Here is a 26247-nt window from a genome sequence, read left to right as displayed (position 1 = left end):
CAAAGCCCACAATGTCATTTGTATCAGTATCCAAAAGTAGGACCAAGTGGGCTCCCTAAATTCTAACCTTGTACATCATCCACTGTTTCTTCAACATCACTGTAAACCTAAACACGTATTACAGGTGGAGAAAATAGAGCTAATTATAGGCTTCGGAGTAAAATGACTAAGGCAAATCAATAGAGAGGAGCTTATTTTCCATCCTGATCTTACCTTGGTTATCCCTAAAATTAGAAGCCAGTAGTTTGGGGTTATTGAAAGACACTTCCTCTGAGAGAGGAAACCGGAATGAGACAAGACTGTTTAGGCAGGCTTTATTTAAAACATTTAGCACCTCTTAGAAATGTAAAGTAATCAAGGCGATGCTTAAATATTTTAAAGTCTGAGATGGTTGCCCAGAGTTTGACAACAACTGGGGACTACAGAATAAGCAATGCGGTGCCACTTCACACAGAGGCTTAGCAAGGGGATGGAGTAATTTTGGGTCAGGAATGTAAGAGTTTATCTTAATTTAGCAGCTGTAGAGCCAGCAGCAGCCAAATCGAGTGAAGCCTTTTCAGGGAGATCAGCATAGGGCACAGCCGTCTAGACAAAACACCACCACTGCATGGATGGGCACAGGGGCTCCCAGCATCGGCACAAATTCCAGAGATAGAGCCAAGGCTACTTCAGATGTTGCTGGCACATTAGCAGAAACTTGAAGAATTCTGAGGCCAGGGAATTCTGTGGGCCACCTTACGGATGCTAAAGGCACTTCACACATGCTTTTAGGAGGCTTTCAGTATCCTGGGTTATATTAAGCTTTTCATTTTCCTTACACTTCAAATTTATTGGCAAGTGTATTGTTTCTGAATCCTAATCCTTTTTCCTTTGTTCTCCAGACACTTCCACATCTTCACCCTGAAGCTGTCAGGACAATGGAAGTCTTGAACCACAGGTGTGGTCTTTTAAGACCAGGGTAGGCTGGACTCTGCTCTCACCTGCCAAAGAGCTGACCTATAGGAAATAAGTTCAAGCACTGTCCCCAGAAGGCAAAAATTATATTGGCTTTACCATCACCTGCAGAGAGAATATAAACGCACAAAAGAAAATGTTATGACGTCTAGAACCGTGATCAACAACCTCCCCACTGCATATCTGCTTTCGTTATATTTTTAACCTCCTAATTCTGCCTTGTTACCATGTCTCATAGATATTACGAAAACATTACTGTAAGGCCCCATGTATTTTTTTTCCTTAACCATGTGCCATGACCTCAATGTGTTTCAAAAGACTCAGTATTATTGTACGTGGAGAGAGAGGCATCTCAATGCTTACACAATCAAAATGGGGTCAAAGATGGTAGGGAAGGAATCAGGCTATGCTGTGTCAGTCTGGAATGATAAATTTAATAATCAAGTAGAGTTCGAAGGATAGTCAACTGGGGTGCTTGGGTGGCTCAACTGGTTAAGCATCTGACTCTTGATTTCAGTTCAGGTCATGATCTCAAGGTCCTAAAATAGAACCCCACTGGGGCTACCAGCTTCGGGAGAGCCGGCTTATCTTCCTCACCCCAACCCCTCCCCTTACATGCATGCACTCCCTTTCCCAAATAAATAAATCTTAAAAAAAAAAAAAAAAAAAGATAGGGCAGCCCCGGTGGCCCAGCGGTTTAGTGCTGCCTTCAGCCTGAGGTGTGATCCTGGAGACCCGGGATCGAGTCCCACATCAGGCTCCCTGCATGGAACCTGCTTCTGTCTCTGCCTCTCTGTCTCTGTCTCTCTCTCTCTGTGTGTGTGTGTGTGTGTGTCTGTCTGTCTGTCATGAATAAATAAATAAAATATTTTTTTTTAAAAAAGATAGTCAACTAAAGAAAATAAAACAGTGGTTTACATGCCAGTGACCTTGGAAATAAACCCAGAACAGAAGGCATAGACCTATTTAGTTAAAATGAATAGGTTGCCAGAGATTGAGGAAAACAATTTCCTGTTAATAATATCTGACACTATAGAACACCTGCTAAGCAGCAATAATCTTGCCAAAATTACAACTCTCAAGTCTTCCAGTTAGATTTTGAACTTAACCCTGTTCAATCAGCATTTATAAAACATCTATTAATTACATAACACTGCTTGACTTCCTATAGTAAATAAAAGATAAATAGAGATGCCAACCCCTCTCCACAGAAATTTGTACTCTGATGGTTAGTTTCGTGTCAACTTGGATGGGATATAGTACCCAATAAGCAAACACTAATCTAGGTGTTGCTGTAAAGATATTCTGTAGGTATTTAAAACATCTACAAACAGCTGACACTAAGTAAAGGAGAGTAGCCTCCATTGAGACCATAGGGTCTCAATGATTTGAAAAGCCATAAGGGCAAAATCTAAGGTTTCCCAGAGAGAAGAAGGACTTCTGCCTCAAGGCAGCATCAATTCCTGCCTGAGTTTCTAGGCTGCTGTCATCCCCTACGGATTCTGAACTTGCTGAAATCCATACCGCTTAATCTGTTTCTCTGGAGAACCTTGACCGATATACACTCTCATTAGCAATTATAATGAAACAGGATGAATTGCTACAAAGATGCCTTATAAAGGTATGTTCAAGAGTGCACACTCAAAGAATTCCGGTATAGTAGTATGATTTCTATAATGGAACCAAGTACAAAAGACAGTAGGAACATAGGAATGCCTATATTTGCCTGGGGCAGTCACAGATGGTGAAAAAAGACCTGTGATTTGAAAGGATATAAAGAAGATTTGTTGAAAAGAGATGCTAGAATGCAGAGTCTACGTACAGAAACATAAAGTAAAGAGAATGGAGGTCAAAGGATGAAGCAAATGATATGATAGGAGATAAATTAGGTTGCACACAAGAGGCCATGTCTGCATGTGAGAAAGATAAGATCATGGAAGACAAGGCTTAAAGCCTATTAGGCCCTAATGAATTTCATAGCTGTTCAATGGTTGATTTTATAAATGCATAAATGAATGCTATTAGATTATACTAAATTGTTACTGTGAAGATATATTTAAAACGAGAAGGAGAACAAGTTCAGAAACAAATGGTGCTAGATAACTGGATAACCATATGTAAAAAAAAAAAAAAAAAAAAGAATCTGGACCTCTACCTCATACCTTACACAAAAATTAACACAATATGGATTATAGGCCTAAATGTAAGAGCTAAAACTATAAAACTCCTGGAAGAAAATATATAATATTTATGAACCCTAGTTTAGGCAATGGTTTCTTGGATATGGAACGAAACCACAAGTGACAAAAGAACAGGTAAGGTGAACTTCATAAATATTTAAACCTTTTATGTCTCACAGGACACCATCAAGAAAATGAAAACAATTCACTGGAATGGGAAAAAATATCTGTAAGTCATGTATCTTACACAAGGGATCTGTATTTAGGATATATATAAAGAATTCTTACAATTCAACAACAAAGAGAAATAATTCAATCTTAAATTAGGCAAAGAATTTGAATAGACATTTCTCAAAAAAACATATACAAATGTCCATTAAGCACATAAAATGATGCTCAATACCATTAGCCATCAGAGAGATGCAAATCAAAACTACGATGAGATACCACCTCACAGTCATTAGGATGGCTAAAATCACTAAGTCAGGGGATCCCTAGGTGGCTCAGCGGTTTAGCGCCTGCCTCTGGCCCGGGGCGCGATCCTGGAGTCTCAGGATCAAGTCCCACGTCGGGCTCCTGGCATGGAGCCTATTTCTCCCTCCTCCTGTGTGTCTCTGCCTCTCTCTCTCTCTCTATGTCTGTCATAAATAAATAAATAAATAAATAAATAAATAAATAAATAAATAAATAAATCTTAAAAAATAATAATAAAATCACTAAGTCAGATAATAGCAAGCGTTGATGATGGTGTGAAGAAAATTAGCACCCTCATATATTGCTGGTGGAACACAAAATGGCATAGCCAATGCAAAAAAGCAATTTGGTGATTCCTCAAAATGCTAAACACAGAGTAACCACGTGACTCAGCAATTCCACTTCCAAGTATATGCCCAAGAGAATGGAAAATTTATGTCGATAAAAAAATGTGTACACAAATGTTCACAGCAGCATCATTCATAATAGTAAAAGAAAACAACCCAAATATCCATGAACTGATGAGTGGATAAACAATATGTGATACTTCCTTACAATGGAATGTTATTTGGTCATAAAAAAGGAATGAAGTAGGGTGCCTACCGAGATGGCTCAGTTGGTTAAGCATCTGCCTTTGGCTTGGGTCATGATCTCAGGGTCCAGGCATCCAGCCCCACGTCAGACTCTCTGATCAGTAGGGAGTCTGTTTCTCCTTCTCTCTCTGCCCACTCATGCTCTATCTCTCTCTCAATAAATAAAATCTTAGAAAAGAAAAAAAAAAAAAGGAATGAAGTACTGATGCGTGCGATGACACAGATGAACCCTGAAACACATGCTCAGTGAAGGAAGCCAGACGCAAAGATCAAAATATTTGTAGGATTCCACCGATAGGAAATGTACAGAGCAGATTAATCCACAGGAACAGATAGTAGCTTAGTGATTGCTTGGGGCTGGGCTGGTGTTAGGGTAGGGCATAAAGGAGAAAAAAACTGGGGTGACTGCTAATGAGTAAAGAGTTTCTTTTTAGGGTGTGGAAAATGTTCTGAGTTTATATTGTGGCAATAGTTGTACAACTCTGAGCATACTAAAAGCCATTAAACCACCTTAAATGTGTGAATTTCAAGGAATGTGAAGTATATCTCAATAAAGCTGTAAATATAGGGAGATATGTCGTTGGATCATCAAACTGGATTAAGCAGAAAACCTTTTCAAAATAGAGCAGATGTGTGAAAAGGAAGGTGCTACCAGAAAAGGAGAGAAGTACAGTGTGGAAGCTTGATGTTGCCTCACAGTGGGTCTCTAGCGAGCACTCTCCATGCTCAACTCCTCAGGGAAAAACAGGGGAGCCCAACCCCCCAGGAATCTGATTTTCAATAGTCACCAAGGACTAAAGGCATTTGGAGTTGAGTTACTTGAACGTTAGTGCCTTAGAGACACTGTCCTTGGATTCTTTCAACTTTGTTCAACTCTGTCTCCCATAATTAGAATTCTATATTTTGAATAAATTTCTCCTTCCTTGCTTAGGTTACCCCACGTCAGTGTCTTCTGAGAAAAGAGGGAAAATAAAGGTTATTTTTGGATATTCAGGGAAGGCAGTTGGATGCATACAAGTATCATGAGATTTACTGAGACAAAGTACATAAACTAATTTCCCCTGAAGAATATCTGCTACAGAAGATTCCTTTAGGAATTCACCTAGTGATACTGATGTGTTACTATAACCAACTGTTGTTCTAACTTCACTAGGCAGAGACCAAGGATTCTTTCCAGTGAGGCAGTATTCACTATGCTGTTAAGCAATCCAGATAAAAATAAATATAAATATTATGTCTCATTTATATATATATATACATATATATGTGTATATATATGTATATATATATATATACATAATTTATTTATTTATTCATGAGAGACACACAGAAAGAGGCAGAGAGAGAATCAGGCTCCCTGCAGGAAGCCTGATGCGGGACTCGATCCTAGGACCCTGGGATCACGACCTGAGCCAAAGGCAGATGCTCAACCACTGAACCACTCAGGCGGCCCTACATCTAACACTTTTAAAAGAGGTAAATCCGGGGATCCCTGGGTGGCTCAGTGGTTTAGCGCCTGCCTTTGGCCCAGGGCACAATCCTGGAGTCCTGGGATCAAGTCCTGCGTCGGGCTCCCTGCGTGGAGCCTGTTTCTCCCTCCTCCTGTGTCTCTGCCTCTCTCTCTCTCTCTCTCTGTCTACCATAAATAAATAAATAAATAAATAAATAAATAAATAAACAAACAAACAAATAAAATCTTTAAAAATAAATAAATAAATACATAAATACATAAATAAATAAAAGGAGGTAAATCCAAGCACGAGGATATGGCTGACAAATCTTATACACCTGAACAATGTTTCTCAAATTTGAATAATGAGTGAACTTTTTAAATACAAGGGAGTCCTGGAAAAATCGAAAAACCTCAAGTTGAGAAACCCTAGATCATAATTTTAGCTTTATAATAGTTACCTTTTTAAAAAGATTTTATTTTTAGCCAATCTCTACATCCAACGTTGGGCTTGAACTCACAATAGCAAGATTGAGAGTCACGTGCTCTACTGATGGAGTCCGCCAGACACCCCCATGATGGTTATTAATACCCATTTGATTATGAAAGCAAAAGTCAGTGTGATTGGTAACAATCCAATGTCCATCAACAGGATAATGGATAAACAAAATGTGAGATCCATACAGTGGAATCCTGATCAGCAGTGAAATGAAATGAACTACTGACCCACTACAACCTGATAAACATCAAAAACATCCTAAAAGACAACAGAAAATATCACAGATTGTCAGATTCCATTTCTGTGAAATGTTCAGGAAAGGCAACTTCATACACACAGACAGCAGATTGGTGGGTGCCCAGGACAGCAAGCTAGATCAGGGGTTAATAACATAAAAACAGGAGGGATTCATTTTTGGGGTAACGGGCATGTCTTCAATCTAGACTCAAACTCCAAGTTAGCCTGAGAATAGCCAAACAACAAACCCGAGACTGCAGAGATGGCTGCATGACTCTATAAATTTACTGAAATCACTGATATGTACACTTACAACCAGTGAATTATATGGTATGTAGATTACAGCTGAATAAAGCTTTTGGGGGAGAAAAATAAATGCGAGGCAACAATAGGTCAAGAGGTCATAATCCAAAATATATTCCCTGTAAGATCACAGAGAAGACTTTTAAAGTACTTAAATAAAAATTTCTAGAGAATTCGGGGACCTCTGAGAATGCCTTCAAACATCTCTATATAGTTCAGAAAAATTGCCCAAGGGTGTAAGATAGTCTTAACAAACTTTTCTGGGGACTTAAATATATTTTCCCTCCTGTATGGATGCAAAAAGATGAAACAACAAATCAGCAATGTTTTATACGCATTTTAATGACAATCTTTCTAGTGTGCCTTAAACAAAGTCCTATGCCTTTACCGTTATATTTCATTTATTCTCACATGCATTTATTTTTAAAAACAAGACTGTAAGGGTGCCTGGGTGGCTCAGTCGGCTAAGCACCGAACCTTTGGTCTTAGCTCGGGTCTTGATCTCGGGGTTGTGATTTCAAGGCCCACACTGGACCTCACACTGGGCCCACGTGGAGACTACTTAAAAACTAAACAATTACATAAACCCAAAAAAACCCCTCAAAACTGTAAAAATACGTTTTTAAAAATAACATACAGTTCTACACCTTTGTAATTTTTTTTTCTTCTTTTAACATATCAACTGCAGGAACTCCCCTCTCCTGCTGATAGCATGACCTGAGTCGAAATCCGAGCCACTCAACTGGCTGAGCCACTCTTGCACCCCTCACCTTTTGCATATTATAAACACCAAAACCTATTTTCCCGGTTTGTTTTTTAGCTTGTTTTATTTCTGTTTCTTTTTTTCTGTGTTGTAGAAACTACTAATTGTAACACCGTTGGATCTCTTCGTGTTCTTTCTAGGTTGTTTATCTTGAGTTTCAAGGCTAGAGGTTATCATTCGTGCATGGGTCCGATTATAATCTTTTAAAACACAATGCACTGAGCCCACTATCTTGAGGACTCAAGCTCATCTCCAAAAACACACTAAATATGGCATTTTGCTGTGTTACAGGCCAAGAGAGCTTTGCTGGGGTATGTGGGAGTGTGTGTCACCCACTAAATGGCCCTCGGCTACCCAGGCTCAAACCCTTCCTCTGTTGTCATCCTGTCTGCTGTTACTTGTCCTTCTGTCTGCAGGCCTGTTTATAGCTAGCACCCGTTTCTGGTTTCCGATGCATGGATTCCATTGTTCTATGTTTGGAAGCAGACTTCTTAAACTTGCTGGTTTAGCACTGTGTATAAATCAAAGCTGGGGTGTGGGTTTTGAGTAGACTTTTTAACCTCCCCAGTATGTCAATTGCATGAGCTCTGGTACATTCATTTGGGTTTTTCATACCAAGTGACCGAGATAGTTGGACCACCCCATACATACTCCTATGCATTTGTTTTTAAAAACAAGACTGTGCTGTGTCCCCTCTGCTCAGCTCTGACCGACTCAGCTCTTGAGGAACTCAAAAATAATGACAGTTTAGTTGTCAGTTAACCTGGACACTTAACCTCCGCCTCTGCTCAGATTTTGACAAATGACAACATTTTCTTTTGTAATTGCACATAGCGTGGTTCAGAATTCTTTTTCTGACAACTCTTTAGTAAGGAACTAATAAAAGACAGATGGGGTGCCTGGGTGGCTCAGTCCATTGAGAGGCCAGCTCTTGATTTCAGCTCAGGTCGTGATGGCACGGGGTGTGGGATCAAGCCCCATGGGGGGCTCCCCCGCTCAGTGGGGAGTCTGCTTGGGATGATCTCCCTCTCCTTCTGCCCGCCCCCCAGTCATACACACATGCCTTGTGTCTCTCTTTCAAATTATAAACCTTAAAAAAACAAAAACAAAATAATACAGAATTATCGCTTAAGGTAAAACCCAGAACCACAGCCAAAAAACAAAAACAAAACTAACAATACAGAATTATCACTTAAGGTAAAACCCAGAACCAAAGCCAAAAGCAGAATCACAGTCATTTCTTGATTGGGAACTGTGGCTATTTTCTAATTTTTATAATCTAGTTAATTACATTTAAAATACATAATGTGCCACATAAATTTCCTTGGAAGGATATAAAAGAAATTGGTGCCACTATTTCCTTTGTGTGGAAGGTCACAGGCAGGAGGGAAATGGGGAACTTTCCACCCTAAATACCTTCTGGATATTGAACATGTGACTGTATTACTTTGACAAAAATAAGTGAAATCCTTTTAAAAACTGTATAAGAGAAGGAGAACTTACCAGGGTATATTAGAAGCCAACTGATCAGGAAAGGGCCATGCATGGCCCACTGTGAGCCAAGGAAAACAAACTCTACTTCTTAAATCTTTGCGCTTTATCCTCAACACTTCTGTCTCATGGTCTCTAAAACACTGCCTTGGTTCCTGCCATCATGTCCACATTCCAACCAACAGAAAAAGAGCACAGCCCTTCTAAGGACACTACAAAGAAGTTGCACATATAATTTCCGTTCACATCACAGTGGTCTGAACTTAGTCACATGGCTACAGGTTACTACAGGGGAACATAGGAAATGGTCTTTAGAAGGCAAATGTCCAGCTAAAACTTGGGAAGTTTCATTGCTAAAGGAGAAAGGTGGTGGTATACAAATAATCGTGGCAACGCCAGCCACAAATACAAAACTTAGGGTAAGAGTTATCTCTGGTGGGAGACAACTAGACACATTCCAGGGACTTCCAGTACATAATAACATTTATTTCTCAAGCCAGGTGATTACAGCATGGGGTTTAATTTTTCATTGTTATTCCCTTAAGAGTGTATGTATGTACAATATTCAGAGTATATTTCACAATTTAAAAACATATCAGGGGATCCCTGGGTGGCGCAGCGGTTTGGCGCCTGCCTTTGGCCCAGGGTGCGATCCTGGAGACCCGGGATCGAATCCCACATCAGGCTCCCGGTGCATGGAGCCTGCTTCTCCCTCTGCCTGTGTCTCTGCCTCTCTCTCTCTCTGTGACTATCATAAATAAATAAAAAAAAAAAAAAAAAAAAAAAAAACATATCAGAGGGATCCCTGGGGGGCTCAGCCGTTTAGTGCCTGCCTTTGGCCCAGGGCGTGATCCTGGAGTCCCAGGATGGATTCCCGCATCAGGCTCCCTGCCTTGAGCCTGCTTCTCCTCCCTCTGCCTGTGCCTCTGCCTCTCTCTGTGTGTCTCTCATGAATGAATAAACAAAATCTTAAAAAATAAATAAATAAAAAATAAAAATAAAATAAAATAAAATAAAATAAAATAAAATAAAATAAAATCATATCAGAATTGTTTAAGCTGGGTATTGCTAGGTACCTGGGGATTTTTTTATACTAGTCCCTCCACTTTGAGTATGCTTGCAAACTTCTAGAACAGAAATTTTACACACGCACACTTAATAGATATCCTTTCATCTTAATACCTTCTCAGACACGTAATACTTATTAAAACCCTAGTAAAAATAATGTCCTAAACGTTGTTACAAACATACATACGTGCATAGGCCATATGGACACGAGAAACAAAAGGACAATTCTTCCCTTAAAAACGCTTACAGTCTAATTGGGAGATCAAGATGCAAATTAGACAGTATATGATGAAGTGACCAAGTGAGAAATACAACCAGAATTCAGAAAAAGGAGAGGTCAGTTTGGTTTAGGAAAAATGAGGTTGCTAAGACCCTTGGAAATGAGCAAATATGATGAAAATAGTAAGTAGGTAATAAAATAATAAACACGCACACTAATTTTAAGCAAATAGATTTGCGCAGGCTTCTTCGGGCAGCTGTCATTTTGTTTCAAAGAATCAAGTCACGTGCAATCTAGGGAAATGGCAAGAAAATAAACTGTGCTTCTACTTCCACACATTAAAACCCACTCTGAAAAATAAAAAAATAAAAATAAATAAAAAAAAATAAAACCCACTCTGTTACTTTATAACCAAGGCTGTCAATCATTTTAGAGGAGACCTGTGAAAAGGGGGCCTCAATCCCTGGGAAGGTGGAAATAAAGCATGATGAGCACAGGTCTCTGCAGGGCACTAGCTCCTGTTTGGATCTCCAGTCCACCATCTGCAACCTGTGCGATGGCACTATGAGATGCTTAACCATTTTGTGCCTCAGTTTCCTTGTCTATAAAATTAGGATAATGATAGTATCTACTCACAAGAGATTCTGTGCGGTTTGTCCTTTCTGGGAACAGAGCCTGGCCCATAGTAAACATTCAATATGTGGTTGAGGCTGTTGTTCTCTGCCTTTTCCATGGCTCTTTGAAAATGAGCTCATTGAAGTTCCCCTACAGTTCACCAGGGTGGAGGAGGTTGTTTCAGACAAACTAGAGATCCGAATTTTTGTAAAATGTCCTGATTGTCCAAATACCATGAAGGCCAAACAAGGCAGCTGTGCAGCTAACTCTAGTGAGCCAATAAAGCTCAATTTAAGTGTTTATGGAGAACCATGTTAGGCAACTTATTGCATTGAGAGGATATTCAAACAAAATGTTGGCAAGTTACGGGGCTCAAATAATTCTAATTCACAGGCTTAACTTAGAGTTGATTATTCCTCATATGGGTTACATTCCTTGATGATAATCTGATTAATTTTTAATCTCAGGCTCTCCGGTGCCCTCCCATGCTCTAGTCCAGCCTTCCTCCCAAAGCAGGTGGGAATCCAAGCTGTGGTTAGAAAGAGCTCCGAGCAAAGCTCAATCAAGTTGGGGAGGTGGGACTTAAAACATACTGTACACACCAGTATCTGATAAAGTGCTAAACTGTGGATGCCAAATATTGATTGTCCAGGACTATGGGGAGCTCAGAACAACCAGGAAAAAAAATGGCACTGTATGTGGATAAAGTAAAATTCTGCTCTACCTTAAAGCTTAAGTACAAGTTGCATAGTCAGGGAGTGGAAAGGAACAAGCTACAGTGAAGACACAACAACATGGGTGAGCTCAGGGTGGGCCATAATGAGACCAGACAAGACAACAAAGCAAGAAGAGTCTTCACTTTGAAGAACTGGAGAAAATAAACTTACACAGCTACACACGGGCCAGACTATGAATGGGTTTTTTCTTCAATAATTAACACACCTTTGGAATTATTTGTTCTTCATCTTTCAGTATAGATGAGACAAAAAAAAAAAAAACATAGTAGGAAGAGTGCTGGGAGCTCAACACAGGGCTTCAAGTCATGACCCTATGATTGAGTTCTGAGCAGAGATGAAGAGTCGGACACTTAACTGAACTACCCAGGCACCCCAGGAATAGCATTTTTGAAGAATAACTATGAAATTTCTCCAAGAGAAGGGTCTTAATTGTATTCATTTATAAATTCTTAGCACTCCTAGGACAGTAAGTGGCACATAGTAAGTGTTCTAAAAATGTCTGACAAATGTTTGAACAACAGCCACATAGCAGTAGACCAAATGCAGGCCGTGAGTGACTCCAACAAAAAAAAGGTGCCTAAGTTTGATTGACAGTTCACATTCCATAAACACCAAATAGATGTATTTCATTACATCTACAACTTCCTCCTGTTATTTATAAGCCTCCTCTTTTAGGATGATTTTTTTTAAACATGATTTCTTTTTTTAAGCTCAATAACACAAAATTCTAAACAATAATTTCTTCCTTGTAATTGAGCTTACCTTTAATTAGAAAAAACAAAAGGCAAATGGAGATATGAGACATTGCTTAGTTTATAGCTACAGACATGGAGCTATTCTCATCACCATCATCTATTTATTTACCAAACAAGAGAGAGAATGGTCTACTGGAGGTAATGGGGAGTCCTTTGGTATATCTGGTATATCACCTTAAACCATTATTTATTACCTATCTTTTTTCTCAAGCTGCCTCCAACACCTAAAAAAAAAAAACAATAAACAAGCTCTGTTAAGAGCTTCTACAGAGGGGGATCCCTGGGTGGCGCAGTGGTTTGGCGCTTGCCTTTGGCCCAGGGCGTGATCCTGGAGACCAGGGATCGAATCCCACATCAGGCTCCTGGTGCATGGAGCCTGCTTCTCCCTCTGCCTGTGTCTCTGCCTCTCTCTCTCTCTCTCTCTCTCTGTGACTATCATAAATAAATAAAAATTAAAAAAAAAAAAGAGCTTCTACAGAGACTCTAGAAAGTCTTGACATTCATACCCCGTTGGCATCGAGTCCAGTGCTTCATGTTTATAATCAGTTATTTCTAAAGTCTGACATATGGGAACAGAGATAGTTTAAAATAGAGACTCTTCAAAGCTACTTAGAGTCTCACGAACATACAAAATACAGAGATTAATAAAAATCATGTGTACACAACAATAAATATAAAACTTGCAATAGTCCTGTTATGTAGCAAACCTGGTTCTATTTTTTGAGAAAGTAAACTTGATTCTTGAAGAATTTTTAAAGTATAGCATATTATACTATAGTAATTTTAATGTCATCCCAGTAAGTCAGCTGGATCTAAATAAGATAGCAAAAACCACAGTGAAACTTAACTAATGACATGTGGCCAATAAGAAAAATACGTAGATTCAAGACTCTTCCAACTAAACTGGTCCAATCTGAAGCAAAAAAAGTCAAGCAGGTTTGCCTTCTTAGGCATTATTTTCCAAAAGGTATACCTGAATTCAATCTTACTTATATGTTTTCCTCTTAAAAAAAATTTTTTAAGGGACACCTGGGTGGTCCAGTGGTTGAGCATCTGCTTTTGGCTCAGGTCGTGATCCTGGGGTCTTGGAATCAAGTCCCGCATCGGGTTCCCTGCATGGAGCCTGCTTCTCCCTCGTGTCTCTGCCTCTCTCTCTCTCTCTGTGTCTCTCATGAATAAAAAATAAAATCTTTAAAAATAAATAAATAAAAATAAAAAAAATTTTTAAAGATTTTATTTATTTGACACAGAGAGAGAGAGACAGAGTGAGCACAATCAGGGGAGCAACAGGCAGAGGAAGAGGGAGGCACAGGCTCCCTGCCGAGCAAAGAGCCTGATGTGGGACTCAATCCCAGGACCTTGGGATCATGACCTGAGCTGAAGGCAGATCCTTAATCAACTGAGCCACACAGGTGCCCTGAAAAAAAAAGTTTTAAAGCAATATCTAACAATGGCAAATATGAAGATTCCACAAACATGAACTAAAATACCAATATGCATTTATTGGCTTGTAACTGCTGCTCTGAGTCTTGATTTATACTATTATCACAAATGATTCTGACTGAACATTTTCTGGTGTCTATTTCGGTTCTATAACATTTATGTAATGTAAATCTTTTGAAAGTCTTCATACATCCAGTTGAAAACCCTGCAATAATTTAAATTTTAACTTGAGGAAACTGCCCATATTGGAATAGAGGCTAACGTGCCCATGGAAGAAGTGTCCATTTATCTGGCAGCATTACATTTTAAAATTATCAGAAGGGAACACATGAGATGTTCAAGGAAAATGTTCCCAATCAAGGTAACACGAGTGTTCGGAATGAATACAGAATGCATAATTTTCTTATAAATTAGACATGGGTTTACTGAGCTGACTGTATTAGGTTAGATGCCGCAACTGCAAAACCAAGCTCTTAACTGCCATATTGGTCTCCACATTTCTGAATGAATTAAAAGGCTTCCAACAAGCTTCCTTTCCAGCACAGGAAATCCTGTTGGAGTCCCCCCTGCCAGTATGCGTCATGCTCACAGCTTTTCATTTTGCAACCCTTTAAAGGCCAACATTAGCTGCATTTCACAGGAAGTTCTCCCTTTAGTCCTCCAACAGTTCATAGGATGAACTTTGGTTGGACACAAGGTCAGCATAAATTGAGCTCTGCTTTCTTATCACACTGTAGCAGCTGCGCAGAGGATGAGACATCACCATCCCATGTCCCTAAACCTTTCTCTTTCTCAGTCTTTGGAATACATTTAGCTGCAGGCGGGTGGGCTTTCTGTGCCTTCTTGTTCTCCGATTTCTATATTAATATCTAGAAATACCTTTGGAAATCATCAAGGGGAAAAAAAAATCAATCTCCCTTTCCCAAATCCAAATGCTAACCAAAATGAAATATCCAGAAAGATTTGTATTAGTTAACTGTGTTCCCAAATTGAATTTGAGGCTCAGAATAAAGACACACGAAAATGCAATTAAATGAAATCTAATGCAGAAACATTTTACTAAGTGGAGAACACCATCATTTCAATAGGACTGTGGGAAATCACGCTATTTTAAGACACATCTGAAATAGCAGGCAAGGTAAATTGAGGTTGTTACCCAAGGAATTCTTGAGAGCATGTTCAAGAGTTACTGCCTAAATAAAATGCTTACTAATTCCTTTTGGAGGAATTTTTCACCTCCTCCCTAGACTGTGCACAGATTTCATTGACGAGAGTGAAAATATTCATTTGCCCTAAATAACCAAGCCACTAAAACAATGTAGTGGTAGTAAATTTGAGACCACAACTGGCATGCCCACACATTATTCTCCTAAGTACAACTCTAGTGGCCTTGGTTCTCACACTATTACCTCCCCCAAATTTGGCTGCGCATATTGTTATGGAGCACATTAGCCTAATTCCTCAAGCAAAAGTAATTTCAATATTTATTCCTCCATAAACTACCTCAAAAAAAAAAAAAAAAAAGCCAGGCTTTACTCTGAGCAGATCTTTTATTTAAAAACAGAAAATCTGACCCTGTCGAAAAATGGACAATTCAAGGGTTTTATTTACATTACAAAAGAGTTAGTAACTTATAATGATCTCTTCCATGTTAATTAACATTCAAGGGACACCTGTTGTACAAAAAGAGGTCCAGCAGATCAATTCACTCCTACCACCATCCTCCAGAATACTGCCAACCACACTGCGTGGTGACAAGGAGAGCTACATACATGTCCTCTGGGAGCAGGGTCCTCTGACCAAGAAAGTTCAACACATCAAATCCAGTATGAAATCTAAACATATCTAGGGTCACAGAATCAAGGTTCCCCAAAATTGATTGACTACAGAACCTTTTTTTAAAATAATTCCAAATCAACAACTCGGAGTCTGCATTCTCTGAAAGATACTGAGAAATGTTGTCTTTTAAAAAAGATTAGCATTCCTACCCACGTAGTCTCTAGAGTACACACAGAGCTTTAAACAAAATGGGCCAGTACTGGAAATCTGACGATTTCACACAACATCCAGATTTACTACCACTCAGTCCCTGCAGAATCATGACTAGCTGAAGGGTAGCAGTGGGGTTTGACCACTTTGACAAGCTTGGTGCAGTCCTCCGATTCTCAAAGCTTCTCACCCATGATTCCCCACAGCATGCATGGATACTCCCCACCTGCTTCTCCTGGGCATTTATTTGCCCATGAGACTGCAGAGGAAAGAAGAACATGGGAGAAGAGTCAGAAACCTGTTCTGCTGAGCTGATCAATTATAGGTCTAGTGAAAAAGCCCGTATGTCATAAATCTCCAAACTTTTCCATGTTAGCATCTCTCCTTCAGTGTTCGTGATCAATACTTAGACCCTGAAGGCTTACTCTAACCTTAATTCAACTAGAATATTCCCCCATGTGTTTTCTATACTAAATTCTCACAATGTCATCATCCTTGTATCAACGGGAACCATCTACTGAACATTCACTAAATTCTGTGCTCTAGGCAAAGTGCATGAGTACTACATCATTTAACTCCCACAGCAAGTCTATGGCATATGTCCGTTTAGGATCCTCTCATTTATTGATGAGAAAACAGGGTCAGACTTGTCAAAGTCACACAGTGAGTATGAGGCGGAGTGGGCCAACTGTCTTCACCATTACACTACCCTGAGCCTTATTTGAAGGCTGCACTGGTGAAGAACAGACCTGAGCAAGAAGGCTGGTGGAAGGCATACCCTATGATCTACCAAAGGCATGCAGGCCCCTGTGTTGCAGGGTCAGAATTCATCCACAGGACAGATGAATCTGAGATGCCGTCCCATCCTAGAACTCCACAGGAAGCAAGCAGAAAGGCAAAGATCTTCACGGGCAAGTATTCCTCAGTAGTAACCAACAACCCCAACTTCTACCTTGAGCACTTGAGGGGTGACATGAAGCATTTCACAGACATTGTAAGACATGTAACCTCATTTTACACAAAAGGAGACCAAAGCTCCGTTTAGACTCAAGGACTCAAGACCTTCCAGTTTACGTAACAGTGGCCACGGTAAATGCAGAATTCAAATTCCAGGTCCTGGGATCCCAAGTCTAGATTCAGTCACTCTCCCATCCGAAAGACCTGTATGAGAAAGTTCTAAATCTGTGTTGTCCAATACATAGCCTGATGTGGTTGTGTGACTGAGAAACTGAATTTTTAAGTATTATTTATTTTAAAATAATTTTTATTTAAATTTAAATAGTCAACTGTCCAGAGGTAGCATGAGACCCCACAGGTTTAAGGATTCAGTCCTACAAAACGACTCCCGCTTCAGATGCCAACTACAAATCCAGGTTGTCACCTGGGCTTCTGACCAACCTGCTGTAAACACGAGGGTCCCATAAGCCCTCACACAATTTAATTTAAATAGTGGCAAGTTGCTACTTGTGATACTGTGATTTATAAAGAGAAATATATATGCTGGTCTCTGTGCATGGTTCCCAAAACAGAGTTCCTGAAACCCTTGGCATTTCCTAAGTGATAAGAGCGATAAATGGGAAAAGGAATATCTTTTATTATTTATAAGCCTCTTGCAACCACATCTGAGTTTACGTACGAGGCGACTTCTGGAAGGCCCCTGTGATTGGCACTGGTTGCCAGGGGAACCAACCACAAGATTGGGGGGTTGGAACTTTCAACCCCATCCTACTCTCCCCACCTCTAGGGAGGGGAAAGGAATGGAGGTTGAATGGATAGACGGCCATTGATTTAATAAATCATGCCTGTATAATGAAGCCTCCATAAAAACCTCAAAGGAAGGAATCTGGAGAGCTTCCAGGTTGGTGAGCATGTGGAGGTGCTGGGAGAATGATGTACCGGGAGAGGGTGTGGTACGGAAGTGTGGAGCTTCCATACCCCTTCCCCCCCATACCTGGCCCTATGCATCTCTTCCAGTTGGCTGTTTATGAGTTGTATCCTTTGATAATTGAGCAGTAATCTAGTAAATCAATGGTTTTCCTGAGTTCTGTGAGCCATTCTAGCTGACAATTGAACCTGAGGGGGCGACAGGAAGGAGTCCATGGAACTTCCAGTTCGTAGCTGCTTGGTCAGAAGCCCAGGTGACAACCTGGACTTGGAACTAACATCTCAAGTGGGGGGTGGGGCAGCCTTGTAGGGCTGAGCCCCTAACCCGGGGGATCTGATGGTATCTCCGGGTAGACTGTGTCAGAACTAAATCACAGGGCACAACTGAGTTAAATTGTAGGACACCTAGCTGCTTAAGAATTGCTTGGTGTGGAGAAAAAAACACCACACGTTTGGTAGACAGAAGTATAGAGAGTTGAGTGTAGAGGAAAGAAAAAGAACAGAATTTTCTGTTGTATGACTACATCTATAAACCTTTTCAACCGCACGTCCTATGCGTGTACACATTTTCTACAGAGGCTTGACAAGCTCCTCACGGGATAAGCAGATGATCAGAGGAGCCAGAGAAAGGCTGTGGTCTGGGTTTGAACACTAACTTTTATATTCAGCTAACGGGCCGTATCTTAAAAAGCAACCAGAGTGCCTCCAACACAGTAAACGCTCAACATCTCCTCCAGTGAACAGATGAGGGCTTTTGTGTCCTAATGCAGGAAGAAGCTCTATAATAACCTCACATGTAACTATAGTAACAGAAATTCTCACCAATATTAAAATATGTGTAAGTGTTGAGAGCAAATACAAGTACAACGGAGCAGACGTACTATGTGGGGATTTGTCCAAGGTCACTTAGACAAGTCCCTTGGCCTCTCCAGTTTGTTTTCTCTTCTGCTAAATGAAGAGAGTGGCCTGAGGATTCCTAGTCATTGTCAACTGTCAAAATTTAGCTATCATGGGTATTCAGGAAACCTTTTCTACTTAATAACTGTAGCTGAGTACAGTTTAAAAATGATAAAATCAGATCTAGAACCTTATTTTATTCTTCTCACTGAAACCCTCTGCCACTTTGCAGAGTTATTAATACAGAAAAGTACATTTTGATCTCTTCTTGGCCAGAGATGCCCCCCTGCTGCCTACCCCACGTGTAAGGACGTCTAAGCCCTACATCTGCAAAGCCTGGCTTTCTCGAATAATGGACCCAGCACTGTTCTCAGATCTTCAATCTCCGTATTCTTTCACTTTGGCCTAAAATTAAATCCTCCTCCATTTAAGCCCCCAAATGACACCCTGTTTTTAGGTGACACATACAACATGTATTTTCCAATAAACTAAATAATGTCTGACTGGGGAGTGGGCAGGGAAAGCAGCTTAATCACAAAGTAACTGTAGTGGCACAAGACTGGGTTCACTGAGCGATAGCTTGAGTATGTAGCACAGAGTCCCAAAGATCCTAATTTTGTACTTGGGTTTACTACGTCGCTCTTCTTCTAAATGCCTACATAACTGAGCAGCCCAGCTCAATCTCAGATGGCATGCAATCAAGGAAAATAATGGGCCATAGCAAATAACTTCAAAGCCTTGGCACCTCTTAGGTTAATAATACATAATTGCTACAATTTCTTTTAGCACAGTACTTTAATTAAATGCACTAAAAGTCTCTACCTACCAACTTATTTTCAACTACAGGCAGCCATTTTGCACTCTAAAATGAGGCATCTAGAGTGCTTCGTGTCCCCCCCACCCTTCGTGTCCTTAGCCTCTTTCTAAGCCCACCTTCAGAGATAAGATTCAAAGACAAAATAAGCTCTAGCTTTAAAGAGCTACACAAGTGCTTATCATGGTTTTGTAAATGAGGTGCTGTAAACTTTCCATACTGTATCCTCTTGCAATGAATAAACACAAATGGCCTCCAGAGGCAAAAGAACAAGAACAAGAAAAAGAGTTGGGGAAAAACATCAGTTTTATGCTATTAAAATATACAAAATCAATATACAAAATATATCCAGAAATATATTTTTAAAATTCCATTCCTAACACTTTAAAAAGAGAAAGTGGGAGGTGAAGATTTTGGACTCTGTATCATCATGACCTAAAGGCATTTGTCTAGATTATTTTTTGATAATTTTCATAATGAAATTGGTAATAATAATTCAGTGTTACATATCATATGACTTCACTATTTTAGGAGCTATTTTTCACTAGCCCTATTTGAGATTAAACTATAGAATTTAGAAATATGGCAGTAACCACCAGGGAAACTAAAAACCAAACATTTGAAAATGGTTGACCCTGTAGTTCAAGATGGGGGATGGGATGGGAATGGTTGCTTTTCACTATAAGCTTGTTTTGTCTATTATGTGTTAATTAGGTACATGTACAACTTAGGTAATAATTTGTTGGGTTTTTGTTTTTAAAGTTACAAGACTAAATTCTGAAAATCTCTATAATAGGCGTCTGGGTGGCTCAGTGGTTGAGTGTCTGTCTTTGGCTCGGGGTGTGATCTGGGGGTCCTGGAATCGAGTCCCGCATCCAGCTCCCTACAAGGAGCCTACTTCTCCCTCTGCCTGTGTCTCTGCCTCTCTCTGTATCTCTCATAAATAAATAAATAAAATCTAAAAAAAAAAAAAAAGAATCTCTACAACAAAATTTCAATCATAATTTCCCAACACACAACTTTCATCACTACACCCTACTTTTCTTGAGGGTGAGGAAGGAACAGGTTTACCTCCCTTGCCAGTTTCTTTTCTGGATATACTAATATGCTCCAAATGTTAGCCCAGGGGTTCAGTGGCAGGAGTGATCTGCTGTGATGGGGTCAAAACTCACCTCAAGAGAAGCAGGTGGGCTAAAGAGTATGTGGTGTAGGGATGATGGAAAGAACGGAGAGGGGTCACATGACTGGGTAGGCCCATCTACTACAGAACAGGCATGTGGGAGCACACAAGCAAGAAAACTGGGGACTGCAAGAGCAGTTATTTGTCATCAGAAAAGTTTCCTCCGGTAACAACTCAGGTGTGGAGGTGAAGGCCTCTGATGTGGGCCACGAGGATGCTAAGAGGGAGGTACTAAAGACCTCCATCAGTGTGGTGGAGTGACCCAGAACCCAGTCCCTGAGTAGCACAAGGAACAAGAGAGGGTGGGGTCCAGCAGGTGGCTTGACCCCACGGAAGAGGGCCTTTGGTAAAAGAATGAAAAGATGTCTGGGATCAATGCAATGAGGAGCTAGCAGGGTGCAGAGCTTCCTCTAGGAAAGGCCACCAAGGATGTGCTCTCCTTGGAGATGAAAGGAGGAGGTGGAAACAGAAAGCTGGGGAGGACCAGCCTATGAAGAGGGGCAAAAGGCCGGGCCATTTACTTACAATGGACACAGTTTTGTCCAGGGCCCAGTAGAGGAGGACGGGAAAGGGACAGAGCAGAGGGCCTGGCGGGGAGGCCGCCATCCTATCTCCTGGCTCAGGATGAAGCTGGGCAGCCGTGTGGACCTGCTGCAGGCCAGGTGAAGAGCTTCTTAGTCTCTTAAGTTCTTAGTTCAAGTCCAGTTAGTTAACATACAGCATAGTATTAGTTTCAGGTGAACAATATCATGATTCGGCCCTTCCACACATCCAGGTGAGCAGCTTTAATTCTGCAGCTACAGGTGCCTGGGCAGGCTTGGCCTGAGGAGCCCAGGTGGCTACCACCCAGGCCTGGTGAGCCCTCCCTCCCCGTCCTCGAGGCAGCTGGGCTTTGTAGGGGTGAACCAGGAGCAGAGGCCAACCCCCAGTGTGACCATATACTGTTCACACCACAGGAACTAAACAGCTCTGATTCCAACTTCTCATAATCAGAAAACACAGCCTTTTGCATTAACCTGGGTTATATTTTTTCTACCATGAAATGAAATTGCCAACTTCGGCCAGGAGCTGCTGCAGCCAGCAGCATGGAGGAGAAAAAACACACCCCTGTCCGCTCATCTACGTCCTCCCAGCCTACTCTCCCCTGCCCCTTGGCCCCTCTGTCAACATTTGTCTCTAAAGTGTAAGCATGACTCTCAAAAACAAACCATTCCACTCTTTTCTGGTAAAAACAGCACTGATGGGGCACTCAGTTGGCTGAGCGACCGCCTTCAGCTCAGGTCATGATCTCAGGGCCCTGGGATCGAGTCCCACATCAGGCTCCCCACCCAGTGGGTAGTCTACTTCTCCTTCTCCCTCTGCTTCTGCCCCCACTCATGCTCGCTGCCTCTCTCTCTCTCTCAATAAATAAAATCTTAAAAAAAAAAAAAACGCACAAAAAACCCACCCACCAGCTTCTTGAGGATGGGTAGGAGAGGGGTGAGCTAAGATTAATGCCTCCTCCGGGGCAGGTACAGAGCCTGGAGCACTCCACAAGTACCTGTGAGGTCGAGAAACATAATCAAGGTGAACCTGCAGCCACTTGTAAAAGCAACAGAGAGGAGGGAAGCTACAGGTCAGTTAGGGAGAGATGTCATGTCATGGAAAAACTATGTGGAACAAAGGAAACATTCGCTCGTGGCAAACAAACAGTAACCATCAGACATTCTTGTACTTTTATTTCAACTATGCGTAACTAAGAAGTGCTTAGAACTTACCATATTTGTTCACTCAACAAATACATAGCAGGTACCTGCCACGTGCCTGGCCAAGTTAGATGCTTGGACTAAGATGTAACTATTTGGGGAACCAAAAAAAAAAAAAAAAAAAAAGACCTAACGATTTGGCATGACACACACCAGGTCTCAGGATCTCTAGAGGGAAAAGCCAGTCGTTAGCTGAGCCCTTCCTTCACTCCCCCCCTTGCCCCCAAATGACAAAGATCTTAGAAAGAAAGGGAAAAAAAGGGGGGATGCCTGGGTTGCTCAGCGGTTGAGCACCTGCCTTTGGCCCTGGGTGTGATCCTGGAGACCTGGGATTGAGTCCCAGTGGTTGAGCACCTGCTTTTGGTCCCAGGTGTGATCCTGGAGACCCAGGACTGAGTCCCACGTCAGGGTCCCTGCATGGAGCCTGCCTCTCCCTCTGCCTGTGTCTCTATGTCTCTCATGTACAAATAAAAAAAAATCATAAAAATTTTTTTTTTAAAAAAGAAAAAAAGCAGCTCTCTGAGGCCATTATTATTTTCTTTCGAGGACAAGCTCTACTGCATCGCATTCCACTGTTTTTACAGAGCAAAGCTCTCAGAAGTCGTGGGGTGACATTATAATTTGAACAGGAGCAGGAGCGTTGGCTACTTGACCAGGCAATTCACACATGATACGCTGCCTTAAAAGCTCCTTGAGTGGAGGGCCAGGGAGGGCATGGGGAGCCCAGGCCAGGAGGGCCACCACCTCCCAGGTGAGAGTTCTCAAAGGAGTTTCAAGCTCTCCTACCTACGATCTGCTGATGAGCTGGACACCGTGTGCAAACCTGCGGGGATGGCCATGCCCCTTTGTCCCTCGCACGCTCCTTCCTCCCACAAACATGTGTTGGAGCACTCAGCATCCCCTGTGCACCTGGCTCTGCCCTGGGCACTGTGGTCCCGGGGCTGCGGGTTACAGGATGGATGTTACCCCCACACACACGGGGAGAGGTGCGGCTTTCAAGGCACAAGCCACCTGTGCAGGGGATGGCCCTTGAGGGCCGCGGGGAACACAGTTAAGAAAAGAAGGAGCCATGGGCAGGGTTCAGGTGTGTTCTTCTTGGCCCAGGTCTGCAGCCCCACTGACCCTCTCCAGCCCAGGTGCCAGGTTCAACAGAACCATGCCCAGTGTGCGGCAGGGTATGCTGTGACCCAGGTGGCCAGGGTGGCTGCAGAAGGTTCTATGGCAGCTGGGAATACCCTGAAGGGGCTTCGTTCTGCCATGAGCTGGCCTTCTGAGCAAAATGGGAGACAACTGCACTGTTGTGTGGCAAAAGTACCTAATGATGTGAGACCACTCTCATCTCACTTGGTAAAAATGGAAGACAGTGACATGTCCCCGGACAGTTGGTAAGTTACTAGTTTCTCTTACTTTTAACAGAATTTTCAGTCACTTAAAAAAAAAGCTTTTCTATACAGAGAGACAAGAAACGTAACATTTAACAGCTCTACACAGTTCTAGAAAAATGTCAAGCCCCTGTCAAGCTCTACCCTGTGGTGGACGAAGATGAAGACCCACAACACCCAAAGCCTTGGACACATGAATCCTATAATTTGGTCCATCTTGTGCTTTACAGCAAACCAACTTGGAAAAGAGAAATCTCCATGTTCTGAACAAGATGGGCCAATGTCTGATAGTGCAAGAAAGAATATCTCTACAGAAGCTAAATCCACAGACACAGAGGAAAAGCTACAATAAACTCAACACTACTCAGGGCAACAGATAAAAACCTCTGGATTCCATATAGAGCTCTAGAGTCTCTGTGGAAAGTCAGATCAGGACCAGAGGAATGTGACAGACACACACAGAAGAATGACACTGGACCACTTTCTTATACCATGCATACAAATTAACAAATCCAAATGGATTAAAGATCTAAATGTGACACTTGAAACCATAAAAGTCCTTGAAGAGACTACAGGCAGTAATCCTTCTGACGTTGACTTGTGGCAACATTTTTTCTGTAGTACGTGTCCTGAGGCAAGGGAAACAGCAAAAATCAACTATTGGGACTGCATCAAAATAAAAAGCTTCTGCATAGCAAAAACAATGAACAAAACTAAAAGCAACCTTTTAGTTGAATAGGAGAAGATATTTGCAAATGGCATAACCAATAAAGGGCTAGTATCCAAATATATAAAGAACTGAGGCAACTCAATACCCCTGAAATGAATAATCGAATTAAAAAATGGGCAGAAGACATGAATAGAGATTTCTCCAAAGAAGACATCCAAATGGCCAACAGACACAGGAAAAGATGCTCGACATCACTCACCATCAGGGAAATCAAAACCACAATGAGATATCGCTTCAGACATGTCAGAATGGCCAAAATCAAAAACACAAGAAACTACTAGTGTTAAGGGAGGGTGTGGAGAAAGGGAAACCCTCTCGCACTGTTGGTGGGAATGTCAAATGGTGCGGCTACTGTGGAAACCAGTTTAGGGGTTCCTTAAAAAATTAAAAATACAATCCAATAATCGTACTACTGGGCATTTACCCCCAAAATATAAAAACACTAATTCAAGGGGATACACGCACTCCTATCTATGTTTATCGCAACATTATTCATAACAGCTACACCCTGGAAGCAATTCAAGTGTCCATCAATAGATAACTGGATAAAGAAGAGGTGGTATATATACATTATTCATAAAAAATAATGAAATCTTGCCATTTGCAGAAACATGGATGGATCTAAAAAAAGATAATGTTAAGTGAAATAAGTCAGGAAAAGACAAGTATCATATGATCTCATTCATACGTGGAATTTAAGAAACAAATGAGCAAAGGAAAAAAAGAGAGACAAACCAAGAAACAGACTTTTAACTACAAAGAACCGGTGGTTCCCAGAGGGGAGGTGGGTGAGATAGCGGATGGGGATCAAAGAGTACACTGATCATGCTGAAAAAAATTCAATTTAACAACAACAACAACAACAAAAAGACTAGAGGGATGGGTGTGAAAGGTCAAAGACCTGGCAGCTGCCCTTGGAGAAGCAAGACAGGTGATAACATGGACTCAGGAGACAGAAACCATGCTAATGACCAGATAAGAGGAGCCAGCAGGAAAGTGATGGATGTTGCAAAGTGTGCATTTCAATACCCAGAAGAGAGAGAAAAATAAATTCTATACCAATTCTATACCAATACTTCTAAAAGACAGAACATAGTGTGGACCCAACAAATCATCCTTAAAGTTGTCAGACTGTGACAGCTTAAACCCAAAGGGCAGTTTGCAAGCTTCGGGAGAGGGGAAATAAAATGACCACCCTTTGTCAAGAAGAAATGGAGCTTCTTGGACAGATCATGACGTGGAGCAAGAGGAGGAAAGTTCTGGGGCAGATGACAGGATAAGCTGTGAGGACAAAGAGCTAGAAACCTTAGGAAGCCACTCAAAAACCTTAAAGAAAAGTGGGAAAGTACCATTTCTTCTTCTTTTTTTTTAAAGATTTTACTTTTTTAATTTTTTTAAAAAATTTTTTTAATTTTTAATTTTTTTTTTTTTTTTAGATTTTACTTTTTTTAAAGTAATCTTTACACCCAATGTGGGGCTTATACTTACAACCCTGAGATCAAGAGTTGCGTGCTCTACCGACTGAGTCAGACAGGCGCCCCTATTTCTTCTTTTCAAAACAGACTCTGTTCCTTGAACTGAAAGCTCGTGGTCATTGGATAAGAGCATGGGAAGCTGAAAGAAACCTCAAGAGATGGCTGCAGACCTGAGACAGCTCAACAGCATTACACTCCACTTCTGAAGTGGATGCTCACACGTCTGATGAGCCAAACCTTTCCTTCCTCCTCTATTGATAGTCCAGTGTTTCCAATGGATCCAAATGGTGTGTTTATGGCAAGAGAATTTCCTCTCCTCTCCTTTCTCCAGAAAGCACGAATACCCTCACCACCCGCCACCAGCTGGGT

At 41.2% G+C, this 26247-nt stretch overlaps 1 protein-coding gene across 2 annotated transcripts in view; it reads right to left on the bottom strand.

Annotated features, from left to right (window-relative positions):
• The window catches only part of SRGAP1 (SLIT-ROBO Rho GTPase activating protein 1), a 266692-nt gene that overhangs the window by 204769 nt on the left and 35676 nt on the right, over window positions 1–26247 (bottom strand). The window lies entirely within an intron of this gene.

This window comes from Vulpes vulpes, chromosome 16 (genome assembly GCF_048418805.1).
Source record: "Vulpes vulpes isolate BD-2025 chromosome 16, VulVul3, whole genome shotgun sequence".
Classification (NCBI taxonomy): domain Eukaryota; kingdom Metazoa; phylum Chordata; class Mammalia; order Carnivora; family Canidae; genus Vulpes; species Vulpes vulpes.
Note: the sequence above shows the minus strand (reverse complement) of the source record. Positions and strands in the feature narration are given on the sequence as shown.